Here is a 17,119-nt window from a genome sequence, read left to right as displayed (position 1 = left end):
ATTCTGCAGAGAGGCTCTCGTGCCTGAGCCAATCTTGTTGTTTTGTCAACGTGTCATCCGAGAGAGATTCAGATCAGCTGCTCGTCTTGCTGAATAATAATAAAAAAAAAAGGAGAGAGAGGGGGAAAGTGCACTTCAAAGCCAAACAATAGAGATAAACAAATATGCTAACATGAGTTTCCCCACTTCCCTTGACGGAACGGTTCCTGGAAAATTCTGCACATCAGTACAACTGTATTAAATAAAGCAAGGGTGGGACTCTGGCAGCTCATAAGCTGGATCCAGCCTCCGAGGCAATTGCATTTGGCTCTTGGTAACCCCACCAAGTTATGGCAAATATATACCGTATTTTTTGCTCTATAAGACTCACTTTTTCCCTCCTAAAAAGTAAGGGGAAATGTGTGTGTGTCTTATGGAGCAAATGCAGGCTGCGCAGCTATCCCAGAAGCCAGAACAGCAAGAGGGATTGCTGCTTTCACTGCACAGTGATCCCTCTTGCTGTTCTGGCTTCTGAGATTCAGAATATTTTTTTCTTGTTTTCCTCCTAGGTGCGTCTTGTGGTCTGGTGCATCTTATAGAGCGAAAAACACCGTATTTCAAGTTTGTAAGACACATAGCACTTCAAAGCTACATCTCTCGTTTAATTTTTTTAATGTAATATTCTTATGACATTGATAACAACCCACCTTTCTCCCATCACAGAACCCAGAGAGGTGTAGTTTCTGGTTAACCCCCCCCCCCCCCGCTCTTCCAGGTTGTTGGTATCCATCTGTCTCGAGAGACAATGGAGTGCCCCTCCAGGGGTGAAGTAAAATCGACTGTTGAGACTGCAGAAATTGGCAACTTGTAACTGTTGCCTCTGGTGTGGTTTTTGCTGCATTAGCAACACCGAAGTGATCTCTCTGGGGCACAAGCCTGCGCAGTGTGTATGGAGGTCCTGGGTGTTATGTACTGAGGTTCTCGCCCTGGCCACCAGGAGTACTGTGTATGTAGTTTTCACTCAGGTCCACATCAGTTATTTTAGGCGGGAAATCCTGGGTTGTTGTTGCTACATTGTCGACAGCCGGCTGCCTATAAAAGCAGGCCGGCTGAGCTGTTTGCTGTTCAGTTCTGTCCAGCTTACAAATAAAGAGCTGCTTTGGAGAAATCGCTGTGTCGTCTGCTATGTTCGCCCACAACTTAACACTGGGCTGCCGAGACGACAAGACTCCACTCTCTGCCTCGCTGATGTGGTCCAAAGGAAAGCAGAGCAATACGTATGGCACCAGCTTGGCTGCAGGAATTGCTGGAAGGAGTCGTACAAGACACCATCCAACTGCCTTAGGGACTCCACTCTGGATTTGTGTAGGGTTTATTCCTTAGCCTTTTTGAAATATACTCAGAGTCGAGAGTGGATTTCATGCTCTTTATTCAGCTCATAGTGGTGAGGAGGAATGGAAGTTCCCCCAGAATGTCTGCTTTATATACATTTTTTACACAATGGGCCCCACGTGATTGGCTAATTCCGGGATTCACCTGTAGGCCAATCAGGTTGCGGGTTCACTTCCACCTGGAGCTGGATTGGGTGGCTCCTGTGGCCCAATCAGACTGCTGCATTCTGGGTCCTATTGTTCTAGGACCAATCAGACTGCTGCATTTTGGATCCTATTCAACTCAGTACATAACACTTTTCTTCTCTCAAAGGTGTCCCACAAGGCAGCAGGTACATATTTTTCCTTGGGCTTTACTCCCGAAGCCTTTCTAATGAGTGAATATAGCCACAAGGGCAGTGGAGGTTTAGGACCAGAGTTTTCCTTCTTCCAGGCATAGATATTCAAACGATACCACAAATGCTTTTACAGGATGTTGTTGTTAATAGTTGTAGCAGTTTTCATATTAAAAATATAGTGCTGTTTATAAAGTGGCACTTTGCACATGCCCCAAAGAATCCTGTGATTTGTTCCTCCCCACTTTTCTCTCTAAAATCATGCTCATTCCATCGGCAGGAATCATGATGCCAGGCTCGTTTTATCAGCTTTTCCGAAAGACAAGTTCCATCAGACACTTCCCATCCCTGAAGTCTTTCTGAACTGCTATTTAAGAACAGGTGCCTGAGTTTGCTTTTTTCCTCTTCCCTCCTCGTTCCTTGCCCCTTGTGTGTCTTTTTTAAAAAGATTGCAAGCCTGTGGGCAGAGACTGTCCTGTTTTAACTACAGTGGTACCTCAGGTTAAGTACTTAATTCGTTCCAGAGGTCCGTACTTAACCTGAAACTGTTCTTAACCTGAAGCACCACTTTAGCTAATGGGGCCTCCCGCTGCCGCCACGCGATTTCTGTTCTCATCCTGAGGTAAAGTTTTTAACCCGATGTACTATTTCTGGGTTAGCAGAGCCTGTAACCTGAAGCGTATGTAACCTGAGGTACTACTGTAAACATTTGTGAGCAACCCTGGGAGCCTTTTTGGCTGAAGAGTATGGTGATAATGCTTCAGACAAACATGTATTCTGTTCACGCTCAGAGGCACTGCTGTCCCAGTCATTTTAAAATATTAAATCTGTTGCTGCCTTCTGAAGGAGAAGATGCTCTGGACGTAAGATGCCAGAATTTGGGCGGACAAAAGTTAACGAGCCAAAGAAAGGTTCCAATTCAGTTGGCCGTTGATCAACTCTTTTTTTCTCCTTGTTTTCTGGATTACTCTGAACTTTTCAGTCAGGAAGCCAAAAAAAGGAATCGCGAGAAATAATAATCTGCTAAAATGAAAAATGATACAGTCTGAGAAAGAGATTTAGGACTGGGGTGGAGGGGGGAAATCTATAAAGTCAATGATGATTCAGAAGTGCTGGGAGGGGGGAACTGCTGAGCCTTACAACTTTGGAGGGTGATGAATTGGAAATTTGGCAGCATGCATCACACGCCGTTTCAAAATGGTTGTCCGAATTCCCTCTGCCTCCTGCCTTTTCACTGAAATTGCCTGTCAGCAGTAGGCACCTGCAAACTGACAGTGGGGCTTACTTCTGAGTAAACATGCATAGGATTGCACTGGGAATCCACAGCCAGACTTTCCTAAAAGAGTCCTGCGTGGGCAGGCTATGAAGTGTCTTACCAGATCCGCTTGCTAAATGAATTACAAGCTTCTTTGCGGTTGATTCATTTTTGCCCGGAGGCTACCGGAGATCATCCCCACAAAAGGCAATTTGCAACAAATGGTAAAATCTAGCCAAGATTTTCCTGAGTAAAAAAGCTGAAGGGGCTCAACACTGGCAGAGTTCTATAAAACCTGGCAGCTACTGAAGAAGACTAGTGGGACTCAGCTAGTTCATCACGCTAAACTGGAATAGAAGTACTGGCAGAAGCATCAGCGAAAAGGGGAGATGCAGATTGATTTTTTAGCTAAAGACATAGTCTTACCTTAGATCTCAAATGCCTTGGCTCCCGAACAAATCGGCTCCCGAACGATTAAAACCCAGAAGTGAGTGTTCCAGTTTTTGAACGTTCTTCTGGAAGCCGAACATCCGACGGGGCTTCCGATTGGCTGCAGGAGCTTCCTGCAGCCAATCGGAAGCCGCGCTTTGGTTTCATTTTGGAAGTTAAATGGACTTCCAGAACAGATTCTGTTCGGCTTCCAAGGTATGACTGTATAGGTAAAGTAAAGGTAAAGGGCACCCAGATGGTTAAGTCCAGTCAAACTTGACTATGGGGTGTGGTGCTCATCTCGCTTCAGGCCAAGGGAGCCAGCGTTGGTCCTCAGACAGCTTTCTGGGTCATGTGGCCAGCAGGACTAAACTTCTGGTGCAACGGGACACCGTGACAAGTGCCAAAGCACATGGAAACGCCATTTACCTGCCTGCCACAGCGGTACCTATTTATCTACTCATGCTGGTGTGCTTTCGAACTGCTAGGCTGGCAGGAGCTGGGACAGAGCAACGGGAGCTCACCCTATCACGCGGACTTGAACTGCCGACCTTCCGATTGGCAAGTCCAAGAGGCTCATTAGTTTAGACCACAGAGCCACCTCCTCCCTATAGCTAAAGATATATTAGTAGTGTTATTAGATATAGTATTATTGCTAGATATTACATGGCTTATTGTGTGTTTGCTTCCCAGCATTGTATCATAAGCAGCTTCCGGAGGGTTTGTTAGAGGCCGAAATGCAAGGACAGAAATAAATAATAATAATAAAAACAAGGCTGCAATGTTTGGTTGAATAATCTAATGGTTTAATCAGTTAAAAGCTGTTTGAAAAATTAATACGTGCTTTCAATTAATCCAACAGCATTTCTGCCAAATAAAAATTTGTTCATTACTTTTAGTAGAAGTGGTTACAAAAATTGCAGCTTATGGGTGCCATTTTCAAATAGGTCCTTCTGTTTCGCACAGGAAGTAATGCCTGGTTTAACTGTGGGTTCATTCACACTTATGTTTAGCCCCATGTTTTCTAGGCACAAGATAAGCCTGCACTTTCCTGATCTGTGTCTGGGTGTTTTTCTTAAGCCCCACTGCTTTCCCCAGGAAACCTGCTCTTTAATGCTGAACCGGAACAAACAGCAAGTGAGGTTTTTCGCAGCTTGCTGTTTGTGCCCAACATTCTTTGATTGGGTAACAGCCCTAAAAATAAACAGATGTGGTGAAATAAAATAGGAAATGAGGCATTTGCACCAAAGAATGTTTTCCTCACCCCTTAAGTTGATTGTGCTGATGACTAATAACATTTTAAACCATATACCAATGACATGGGGTATGACAGCAGGTCAGTGTAGATGGACTCTCCACACCCTAACTTCCACCAAAAGACTGATATTCATTCATTGGAAAGATAATACCATGTCCCTCTTTGAGCAATGGATGGAAGATATGAAAACTCTCACAAGATATGAATGGACAGCTTTTAGACCAGGCATAGGCAAACTTGGCCCTCCAGATGTTTTGGGACTGCAATGCCTATCATCCCTAGCTAACAGGACCAGTGGTCAAGGATGATGGGAGTTGTAGTCCTAAAACATCTGGAGAGCCGAGTTTGCCTATGCCTGTTTTAGACACTGATTGTGCATGATAAATACAGTGATATTTGGGATGCATTCATAAAAAAAACTCAATGTCTTGTTAGTAGTTTTACATTAGTTGGAATAACTGTCAAAATATATAAAAAATTAAAAAATTGTCCAGTAGCACCTTAGAGATCAACTAAGTTTGTTCTTGCTATAAGCTTTTGTGTGCATGTACACTTCTAGTGTGCATGCACACGAAAGCTTATACCATGAACAAACGTAGTTGGTCTCTAAGGTGCGGCTGAACAATTTTTTAATTTTATTTTTATATTTCAACTGCATCAGACCAACACAGCTATCTACCTGAATTTGGAAAAACTGTATTACTTATATGCCTATATTTCGTATTGTATCACTGTTTTATGTATTTCTTTTTCTTTTTTCTGTCGCTTTCTTTTCTCACTGAAAATATTCAGTAACATATATATATATAGAGAGAGAGAGTTTATTATGCTGTGGATGCATAGCTCTGTGGCTGCTCTGAAAGAACTGCATATTTCAGACCTCCATCTCCTACTTGGCCTAAGTATTCTGCGCCGCTTCGAAGGTTCCAGTGGGAAAGAGGAAAATAAATTCTTTCTCACAAGAACTGGTCAACAAAGCTGTCAAATCATAACTCTCATAGCCACGGTTCTTTACAGCGGCCCTCCTTGCTTATTGCATTTATTGCATTTTTATCCTGTCCTCTTCCCAAGGGAGTTGAGCTGATGTATGATGGCTCCCTCGCTCCCATTTCTGGAGCTCCCTGCACCAGGACTCTGTGCAGTACTTTAAGATGAGAGAAAGTGCCTGGCCCAAGAATCATAGAGTTGGAAGGGGCCCTGAGGGTCATCTAGTCCAACCCCCTTCAATGCAGGACTATGTTGGGGATCAGGCCTGCAATCTTGGTATTATCAACACCACACTCTACTCAACTGAGCTAATGAACTCCATGGCTGAACCTCTCCAGTCTAAGTTCACTGCTAGGCTACAATGGAACCAACCCCAAAGATTAGTACATAGACTTTAATATTTTCTTTGCAGCTGTGGTGGGTGTGATTACAACTGATTTCCTGCTAGATGACAGCAGCTCCAAGTTATTTTTGGGTGGGTTAAAGGTAAAGGTACCCCTGCCCGTACGGGCCAGTCTTGACAGACTCTAGGGTTGTGTGCCCATCTCACTCAAAGAGGCCAAGGGCCAGCGCTGTCCGAAGACACTTCCGGGTCACGTGGCCAGCGTGACATCGCTGCTCTGGCGAGCCAGAGCCGCACACGGAAACACCGTTTACCTTCCCGCTAGTAAGCGGTCCCTATTTATCTACTTGCACCCAGGGGTGCTTTCGAACTGCTAGGTTGGCAGGCGCTGGGACCGAACAGCGGGAGCACACCCCGCCGCGGGGATTCGAACCGCCGACCTTTCGATCGGCAAGCCCTAGGCACTGAGGCTTTAACCCACAGCGCCACCCGCGCCCGGTGGGTTGGGTGGCGCTGTGGGTTGGGTGGGTTGAGCCCTTAGTGAAATCTACAAGCTCTACCCTCTGTCCTTTCAAAAACAGAATCAAATCATGGCTTCCCCAAAGCATTTCTTAAAGCACGTGGCAGGGGTCAAAAGCACACAGGATGAGGCTGCCGCATCAGGCCCATGGCTCACCTAGTCCAGCATCCCATTCTCACAGTGGCCAACGATATTCCTGTGGGAAACCAGCAAGCAGGACACAATCACAACAGCACTCCTCCCATTCGGTGGCTTCCAGCACTGAGTCACAGAGGGATAGGTGCCCCTTCTTCCTGTAATTTGAGCAGTGAACGATGCTGTTGTGCGCGTTTCCGAGCACAATTCAAAGTGTTGGTGCTGACCTTTAAAGCCTTAAATGGCCTTGGCCCAGTATACCTGAAGGAGCATTCCACCCCCCCCCCCATCGTTCTGACTGGACCCTGAGATCAGCTCTGAGGGCTTTCTGGCGGTTCCCTCCCTGCGAGAAGTGAGGTTACATTACAAGGAACCGGGCAGAGGGCCTTCTCGGTAGTGGCACACAATCTGTGGAACATCCTCTCATCAGATGTCAAGGAAATAAACTATTTGACTTTTAGGAGACCTCTGAAGGCAGCCCTTTTTGGGGAAGTTTTTTATATTTGATGTTTTATCGTGTTTTTAATATTCTGTCGAAAGCTGCCCAGAGTGGCTGGGGAAACCCAGCCAGATGGGTGGGGAAAGAGAGAGAGAGAGAGAGAGAGAGAGAGAGAGAGAGAGAGAAAGAAAGAAAGAAAGAAAGAAAGAAAGAAAGAAAGAAAGAAAGAAAGATTATTATGTTCTTCCTACCTAGCAACAAGTATATATATATTTTTACTGCTCATCCCACTTTTTGAAGTGGTGAGGTGTTTTAGGAGTGCAGCGGTTATCAAGGTTTGGTTCCCTTTGAAGGAAGCCACTGGAGCCTTACCATTGTTGTTTTGTTGTTGTTGTTTTTGACAATACAGTGGTACCTCGGTTTCAGAACAGTCCGGTTTAAGAACGATTTGGTTTATAAACTCTGCAAACCGGAAATAGTTTGAGAACTTTACCTCAGTCTAAGAATGGAATCTGAATGGTGGAAGGACACCAGCGGTGGGAGGCTTCATTAGGGAAAGCGCGCCTCGGTTGAAGAACGATTTTGGTTTAAGAACGGACTTGCCCACAGACAGCCAAACCCACTTGCCCTTCAGAGAGAGTGAGTGTCAACCCAACAGCCAAAATGCTGTTGGCTTACAGGGTCCAAGCTCAGTTCTCTGTCTTGGGGAGTTTAAATGTATGGAGGGGTACACAAGCTCCACTCTCAATATCCTGACATGTCTCTGATCTGCTTTAGATATCCCTGTCTTGAAAGGGAAGGTCTGGAGGGGTGTTTGTCTTGCAAACTTGGTTAACTGAGCATGCTCAGAATTCTCCATGTGTCTGGGAACTCTGCCTAGGGCTTTAGTCTCCCTCGGAACCCACAGATATTGTTCTATTCACATAGAGACCCCTAGATTGCTAGCTTATTCCTAGCTATATGTGGTGGAGAGAAAGATATTCCCCTTGTTTGCAGGCACCATCTGCCTAAGGAAGATCATCTAACCATTTGTACCCATGGAAGCACGTCAATGGAGCACCCTGGGCTACTGACATTCATTTGCCAAGTTCAGGATTTCGACCAGGCAACCCAGAGTGATAGACCTCTGTTCACCAAAACCCATAGCATTATTTGATCATTCTGGGGGTGCTAATTGAGAAAATGGCACTGGGGGACCTTTAACCCCATCACCCAGTTCCATATCACAGATCTTATTCTCCCTCTCACACACACCCATCCCAGCTATTCACTTTTGATTGTAACTGCTGGAGATCTATCACAGACCTCTTGACATCATGGTCACACCTAGCTGCATCCTGAGATACTGTATTTGAGGTAGAGGTCATCCACCTGACCCCTCCTGCCCCCCTCAGCTTTGGACAGAGACTGGTCTGAAGCCACCGAGACATCAGGATTCCTTTGCAGCACAGAACCACCAGATAATCCTGGGAGAAATCAAAAGACAAAATCCTCCTCGTCTTTCATGCAATTGAGAGATTTGGCTTGGAAATGTAACCTCAAAGTAGCCATCATGTGATGTTTCTTTAAAAAAATAAACGCCTTGACCCCTAGACTGAGGTTGTCTTCCTTGAGTGGCTTTGGCTAAGCCGTTAATTCTCTCCCAGGCCTGGAGTTATTAGTCATCAGACAAAAGCTGCAGAAGGACCCCTTCCCATGCCCTTCTTTATTACTGTGCATTAGCTAAGAAATATGCTTCTCCCAGTGATGGAAACAGCATCACTGTGTACATTTTTTAAACGATTCAGTACTTTAGGAATTCTGAGAGGAATTTGAAGAGGGGTTGGCGCGGAGGTCAGGCCCACAGCCAGATATTTTGAGATCTGTTCCTCATTTTGTAAGAGTGAACTACAAGCAACACTGAATGGGACTGGCTTTCCGCCTCTGCATCCCCTTCTCAGTCTCTATGCCAGGCCATGTTTCCATGCTTCTATGGCCCATGGTATCAAGCAGAGCTTATCCATTCCTCTTATTTGTATGCCACTTTACCACACAGGGGGACGCGGGTGGCGCTGTGGGTTAAACCACAGAGCCTAGGACTTGCCAATCAGAAGGTTGGCAGTTTGAATCCCCGCGATGGGGTGAGCTCCCATTGCTCGGTCCCTGCTCCTGCCAACCTAGCAGTTCGAAAGCACGTCAAAGTGCAAGTAGATAAATAGGTACCGCTCCGGCGGGAAGGTAAACGGCATTTCCGTGTGCTGCTCTGGTTCGCCAGAAGCGGCTTAGTCATGCTAGCCACATGACCCGGAAGCTGTACACTAGCTCCCTCGGCCAATAAAGCGAGATGAGCGCTGCAACCCCAGAGTCAGTCACGACGGGACCTAATGGTAAGGGGTCCCTTTACCTTTACCTTACCACACAGGAGGGGGAAACGTTCAAAGAAAACAGGAATGCGTTTCAAAACCAAACACTGCAAAAACCATTTTAGAACAACACAGCAAAACAACACAACAGCAAATCTAATAACATACAAAAACATTTCAGTACAGTGGTAGCTCGGGTTGAGAACTTAATTCCTTCTGGAGGTCCGTTCGTAACCTGAAATTGTTCTTAACCTGAGGTACCACTTTAGCTAATGGGGCCTTCCGCCGCGCGATTTCTGTTCTCATCCTGAAGCAAAGTTCTTAACCCGAGGTACTATTTCTGGGCTAGTGGAGTCTGTAACCTGAAGCGTCTGTAACCTGAACCAGAGGTACCACTGTACAGTACTATAAAGATTATGTAAACAACATCCAGCATCCAACAGCAAAAATAACAAGGCAGGTTTGCCGTTTTGTCTTCATCCTGGAAGCACACAGCACCCAGTGCCGTTCACAGTCCCTCTTCCAAGAGTGGCGGGATCTCTGGTGTCCTGCATCCTAATAATCAAACTAAAAAAAGGCACCAATTGCAGCTTCTGAGGCTCCAAGGCACATTGGGATCCTAAAGTGAGGTTGGGGACTTTAACTGGTAGGGAGCTTCAACCCTCTGTTGGAGTCTCGAATCAGTTCTGCATTTTGCACTGCGGGGAGGGATGCTCCTATTTGCTCCAGTGGTGGTTGAGGAAGTGGGGGAGAGGGGCTTGATCCCAGGTGCCAAAACTCCTGGCTTGAGACTCCTTGCACGCACATCTCTTCAAGTAAGTTGACTGCCTGACCATTGGCCACCAGCCTTGTAGAAAGATGAGTGGCTTCTCTGATGAGAAGGCATTGCCTGGTTATTTCCCCCTCCAGCTGAAACACGAAGCGATGCATGAATAAAATGTGTTTTTGGCTTTGAAGGAAGAATCAATCTGCAGGGATGCGAGACACATACCGTATCAGTGAACTTTCAACATTCCTGATAAAATTAAAAACTCTTTCATCTCAACTATAGAAGTAACAACAGGATGCAGACTTTTTACCTTTAAGCTTGCTTTCAAGACCAAGACTTTGATTCTCTAAAGGCTGTAAAAAGAATTTTGCTGCATATATATCTATCCTTTAAATTTGATATTTATATATGCTTTTCATGTTGCAGTAATTTGGTATCTGCATCTGTAAAATACAAGCAAGGTAAAGATGAAGGCTCTGTATTTCTAGAGATCACACATGAACAACTAAAGTTTCTCTAGAAGATAAACCCCATTGCATGTTATGGATAAAACAGCCTGTCCTATCAAGCCAATCTCCCTCTGCTGGGTGTGAACTGGAATATGTTATTTATGTTGAGATCCTGAATTCAGGATACACCAACAGTTCCCTCTTCCCCGCCCCTTCCTTTTTGTGTTGTGGCTTTTTTAGATTGTACGCCTGATGTCAGGGATTGTGCTATTTTTCTTGATCAGTTATCCACTGTGGGAACTTTTCTAGCTGAGTGGGATATAAATGTTTTCAATGAATTAATTAATGGGAAATGGTTCCTTATCCCCTTTTTGCTCTGGCACGAAGCCACATTTGGACACTAGCAAGAGCATGTGAACATTTGTTGTAAGTGCATCACACACACCTCACAAAGATGTTTATCCAGACGAGTGTTCCCAAAATGCATTTTAGCATTTCAGAAAGCCCTGGAATTCAAATTTCAAAGACAACCATACAACATCCAACTTGTGCCTCCTGTGCTTCTTTCAGGGAACTCAGGGTGATGTAGATGGGGCTAGGCTGTCTCATTTATTTAATCTGCAATACCCTGTGAGGGTAAGCTGAGGCGTCAAATGAGTTTCATGGCTCACCAAGAACTCGAGCCAAAGAATCTCTGCTCTGGGTTCAACAGTCCACGGTCCACGCAATACACCTGTGTCTCCCAGATCAAACCTTGAACTCGCAGCCATTTGCCCAGCATGTTTCTTAACAAACACACAAAGGACAGATGGGGCAGGTGGAGAATAAAATTGTCTTGCTCCAATTGTCTTGCTTTGTTTTTGTTTTAAATCGATTGCTTCCGTGCAAGACCCTGAAAGCAGGCAGGATGACGGTGGGCCAGTTCCGACATGACCTCCGTATTGCAACGCATCCAGAGCGCTTCATTTGGAGAGAAAACGTGAGCCCTCTGGACCTTTGGCGCTAAAATATGAAGCGTAAATCTCATCGAAATGAAATTAAAAGATACCTGCTTCTTGGGAGAAAAGCAATGACAAACCTAGACAGCATGTTAAAAAGCAGAGACATCACCTTGCTGACAAGGTCCGTATAGTTAAAGCTATGGTTTTCCCAGTAGTGATGTATGGAAGTGAGAGCTGGACCATAAAGAAGGCTTATCGCCGAAGAATTGATGCTTTTGAATTATGGTGCTGGAGGAGACTCTTGAGAGTCCCATGGACTGCAAGAAGATCAAACCTATCCATTCTTAAGGAAATCAGCCTGGCGTGCTCACTGGAAGGACAGATCCTGAAGCTGAGGCTCCAATACTTTGGCCACCTCATGAGAAGAGAAGACTCTCTGAAAAAGACCCTGATGTTGGGAAAGATTGAGGGCACAAGGAGAAGGGGACGACAGAGGACAAGATGGTTGGACAGTGTTTTCGAAGCCACCAGCATGAGTTTGACCCAACTGTGGGAGGCAGTGGAAGACAGGAGTGCCTGGCCTGCTCTGGTCCATGGGGTCACGCAGAGTCGGACACGACTAAACGACTAAACAACAACAACAAACCTTATCCTTTGAATTGAGTCAGAAAGTGATACCAAATTTATGAACACAGTTACAAGTAGGACTGCAGAAATGCAACATTATCTGTTTTTAAAAGTGGCTGGAGGGGGTTGGGTTCTGCCATTCCATCAGATCTCGCCCGGGTGAAGCTTAAATGTTCCCCGTTAGCCAAAATCTGAACTCCAGAGCATCTGCAAGTATTAGCATGCCTATTCCACGCAATGCTGCTATTCAGCATCTGATACTCTCCTTGCTTTGCTAATAAGCATTTTTGCTTCTTCGGTTTTTTTTTTAAAAAATATCTCAAATCTCTAATTACCATCTCCATTCTGGGGGAATAGAACTTCTGTTCCTGAAGCTGATGAGCATGTGAAACTGCAGCAATGCCAGATTCCCCAGCCACATCAGCCAGCTTGAGCTGACAGATTTTAAGCTCTTGCTCATGTTACATTTGAAATATATATAAAACTTTTATCTGGTCTCCTGTCAGCTATTCTGCAAATGGCAACGGCTGGCAGGATTGACAGCTTGTAGTTAGACAGCTCCCGTTCTTCCTCCTCATGCAGAGTGCAGCAGACAGGCATTCCATATCGCTGCAGCATGAAAGCCAAAAATCCATCCAAAGGACATGGCATTTTGCGACTGGGTTGGGACATTTCTGTGGGGAGGAGTCCTAGGCAAACCAAAGTGCTGCTTACGATACAATAATCTTTATTGTCATTGTCCCATACAGAACGACGAAATTGAAAAATCTACATAAGACATTCAAAAACCAACAAGCCTGCTACCCCAGCTGTCCCAACCTGGTTAGTCCCCTAAAAACTCTCACACCCCATTTTTAAATACAATATACTCCCACAAAGGTAAAGGGTAAAGGGACCCCTGACCATTAGGTTCAGTCGTGGCCAACTCTGGGGTTGCGGTGCTCATCTTGCTTTATTGGCTGAGGGAGCCGGCGTACAGCTTCTGGGTCTTGTGGCCAGCATGACTAAGCCACTACTGGCGAACCAGAGCAGTTCACGGAAATGCCGTTTACCTTCCCGCTGGAGCGGTACCTATTTATCTACTTGCACTTTGACGTGATTTCAAACTGCTAGGTTGGCAGGAGCTGGGACCGAGCAACGGGAGCTCACCCCGTCGCGGGGATTCGAACCGCCGACCTTCTGATTGGCAAGTCCTAGGCTCTGTGGTTTAACCCACAGTGCCACCCACGTCCCATAGAGACTCTTTACACTGCGTTTAAAACCAAAATCGCATTTGGACAGAAACTGTTTCTCAGGCGGCTAGTCCTAGTCTTTATAACCCTGTACCTTCTTCCAGAAGGCAGAAGCTAAAAGAGATCATTTCCGGGGTGCGCACTATCCTACACACTATCTTGTGGTCCTCTGTCAAGGAGGTGGGTGCATCTTCACTCCCAGACTTTGAAATGCTCCTCCATCAGCAACAACTGCTAAATCACAATGATTTTGTGCTATCCCTTTTCACATCCTGCAGGACAGGAACAGCCAGTGTGGTACGCTCCAGAGGTTGTTCCCATGAGTCCAGCCACAATGGCCAATGGTCAAGAATGATGAGAGCTGAGGTCCACCAGATTGCCCAGCTTTGCTGTAACTGGTCTTCTCTGGAATATCAGAGCACTGAGCCCTATGGCGCAACTCTGTTGCTTCCTTTCCCCCTTGGGTTGTGGTTACACACAGGTATCAATTTCCAAGTCTACCCTAAGGGTAGGTTTTGGTTTCAAAGTTGTCGTCTAATGACTAATGAAAATAACAATCTGCTTCCCCAATAAGAATGAGAGTCCCCTTGCCTGTAGTTGTTTACGGAGGAAAAAAATATATTTAGCTGTTGGGCAGTCATCAGAGTTTGGTCCTTAGCTATGACGAAACTCAACTGAAATCAATAGGGTCAGCTGTGTCCAAGCCTTCCTAGGGTTGCAACCCTAGAGAGAATATGTCCTTTTATTTAAAATGCATCTCTGGGTTATTTGTGGGGCCTGCCTGGTGTTTTAACATGAGTAGAATGTGTGCTTTTATTTAAAAGCACTGGGTTATTTGTGGGGCATAGGAATTCATTCGCCCCCCCCCCCAATATAGTCTGGCCCCCCACAAGGTCTGAGGGACAGTGGACCGGCCCCCTGCTGAAAAAGTTTGCTGACCCCTGTCTTAGGACAACAAAAAGTTTAGATAATGGAGGTTTTGCTAGGGTAATATGTAACCAATCAGTAAAAACAATATGTTTCTGTGTTACTGTGTTTTAGATTTGGTTAGAGAAGAGGGTAAAGCTAGGCTTGCCATATTTCAAAAAGTCAAATTGCTGACACCCCCCCCCCCAAAGTTGTCGAGCTTCACAACAGGTGGGATGGGAAGAGGTGTTGCCTTGGTTTCTCAATTAATTTAAACTTAATGCTCCTTTATGCTACTTGCTTAAGGAGGTGGAGGAGTAAGAACGTGGGGCAGCCTCCCACCATTAGCCCCTCGAGCACCCTATTCTGCTGCGTGTATATCTGCGGCTGTCTGGCTGCGCTCATTCCCTTGCAGAAGGGGTACCCTCAAAGGTACCATCTGCCTTCGGCCAGGAAGGCAACTGCCAGCAGCAGAAACATCTCTGGGCCCTCCCCGTTGGCTGTGGATTTCAAGGAGGAAGACAGAAAACGTGGAAGCTTTTTCTGCCCTGAACTGCAGATGAGGGACACTTAGTGTCAGGCGGCTGAGGAACCAACCCTCACGGTAGGTTGCCAGGAACAGATAAGACAAGGAAAAGTCCTTACCATCTGCTTTTATTCAATATTTACAGAGAGGGGCTTGGGAATGCAGCCTCTTGGAATAATGGCGTTGTCCTGAGTAAATCTCCACTCCCCTTCTTCATTCGTGATCTCTTCTATCGGTGGCGCTGAGGGTCCTTTGCTTCTCAGACCTTTGCTCTCCTACTTTTAAGGCTCGCCGGGTTCTTGGGATGCTTTCTAGTGATAACGTGTCAGCCAGCTGCTCCGACTCTGCCTCCTCCTTCTCTCCCATTATTTCCCAACTTCCCCCCCCCCCATCTGACTCTGAGCTGTGACCTCAACAAACCACTGTTGTATATCAATACAGGGGTACCTCTGGTTAAGAACTTAATTCGTTCTGGAGGTCCCTTCTTAACCTGCAACTGTTCTTAACCTGAGGTACCACTTTAGCTAATGGGGCCTCCCGCTGCCGCCGCACGATTTCTATTCTCATCCTGAAGCAAAGTTCTTAACCTGAGGTACTATTCCTGGGTTAGCGGAGTCTGTAACCTGAAGCGTCTGTAACCTAAAGCATATGTAACCCAAGGCACCATAGAATCATAGAATCATAGAGTTGGAAGAGACCACAAGGGCCATCGAGTCCAACCCCCTGCCAAGCAGGAAACACCATCAGAGCACTCCTGACATATGGTTGTCAAGCCTCTGCTTAAAGACCTCCAAAGAAGGAGACTCCACCACACTCCTTGGCAGCAAATTCCACTGTCGAACAGCTCTTACTGTCAGGAAGTTCTTCCTAATGTTTAGGTGGAATCTTCTTTCTTGTAGTTTGGATCCATTGCTCCGTGTCCGCTTCTCTGGAACAGCAGAAAACAACCTTTCTCCCTCCTCTATGTGACATCCTTTTATATCTTTGAACATGACTATCATATCACCCCTTAACCTCCTCTTCTCCAGGCTAAACATGCCCAGCTCCCTTAGCCGTTCCTCATAAGGCATCATTTCCAGGCCTTTGACCATTTTGGTTGCCCTCCTCTGGACACGTTCCAGTTTGTCAGTGGTGCCCAGAACTGGACACAGTACTCCAGGTGAGGTCTGACCAGAGCAGAATACAGTGGCACTATTACTTCCCTTGATCTAGATGCTATACTCCTATTGATGCAGCCCATAATTGCATTGGCTTTTTTAGCTGCCGCGTCACACTGTTGGCTCACTGTACCGTCTTCCTCTTCCTCCTCCCCGGAAGGGTCAGGATGGGGAGGCAGTCTCCACCATTCCTCCTCTGCCCAGTCCCTGACACGTAGCAGGATTTTATGAATAACTGCCACCCCTGGTGGAGGAGACCCACCGGCTGTCCTGTCGTAGGACCATGACACCGCCGGCTGATTGTTGCCCAGAACATATGGATGGCCACTCTGCCCAGCTCTGACAGGAAAATTGTAAAAAATAAAAAAATGCAGGAAAACCCCAGAAGAAAACTTGGGGAAAAAAGGGAAATGGCCAGGCTCGCGGCAGCGGCGCCCCCTCCCTCCCCCCTCCCCCCTCCCCACCCCCGACCAAGGGAAGTGACCTCTCATCACTTCCACTGCCGCCAGGGCACAGCCTTCCCCATAATTTTTTTTAAAATAATATTTATTGCTTTTTGAACAATTTAAACATTGCAAAACCAAACAAAAACAGAAAAATAAAAACCAATACAATACAATAAAAAGACACTACATAACACTAAACACATTAAACAAAACAAAACAAAACCAAACAAAACAATTTAAAACACTCAAACAATTTCAATATCTTTCAATAATTTTTTTAAAACAAAAACTAAATTTTTTTGGGGGGGGGAGGAGATTGGGTTGGCATATATCCTGGAAATTCTTGACATCTCTTAAAATTCAAAAAGTCCCCCCGGACGCCATTTTAGGCATCCTATTTCTGTACGTGTCCGGAATTTTCCGGACGTATGGCAAGCCTAGTAAAGCTATCTACTGTGGAAGCTAAATCCTATCAAAAATTTATACAGCTCTCATCCCTAAATGCTCCTTGACTGCTTTCATCTTTTTTTCCCTTTTAAGTAAGGCTGTGTACCAAGCTGCACTTTTTGATTCGTAACCAGTTACAAGCATTACACACTGCATACAGAAGAATGTTCGTGCCGTCAGTTTTAACACAGCAACGCCACTCCAGC

General features: G+C 45.7%; 1 long non-coding RNA gene across 1 annotated transcript; it reads right to left on the bottom strand.

Moving 5' to 3' along the window:
• Positions 1–9,855: 9,855 nt before the first annotated feature.
• On the bottom strand, positions 9,856–11,338 carry LOC310682264. Its single transcript, XR_014513826.1, has 3 exons — positions 11,303–11,338; positions 10,493–10,625; positions 9,856–10,381 (listed from the first exon to the last, which is right to left on the bottom strand). It is a non-coding gene; the product is annotated as an uncharacterized lncRNA (long non-coding RNA).
• Positions 11,339–17,119: the final 5,781 nt, after the last annotated feature.

The sequence above is a fragment of the Podarcis tiliguerta genome, assembly GCF_965153285.1.
Source record: "Podarcis tiliguerta genome assembly, chromosome: 7".
NCBI classification, from domain to species: domain Eukaryota; kingdom Metazoa; phylum Chordata; class Lepidosauria; order Squamata; family Lacertidae; genus Podarcis; species Podarcis tiliguerta.
Note: the sequence above shows the minus strand (reverse complement) of the source record. Positions and strands in the feature narration are given on the sequence as shown.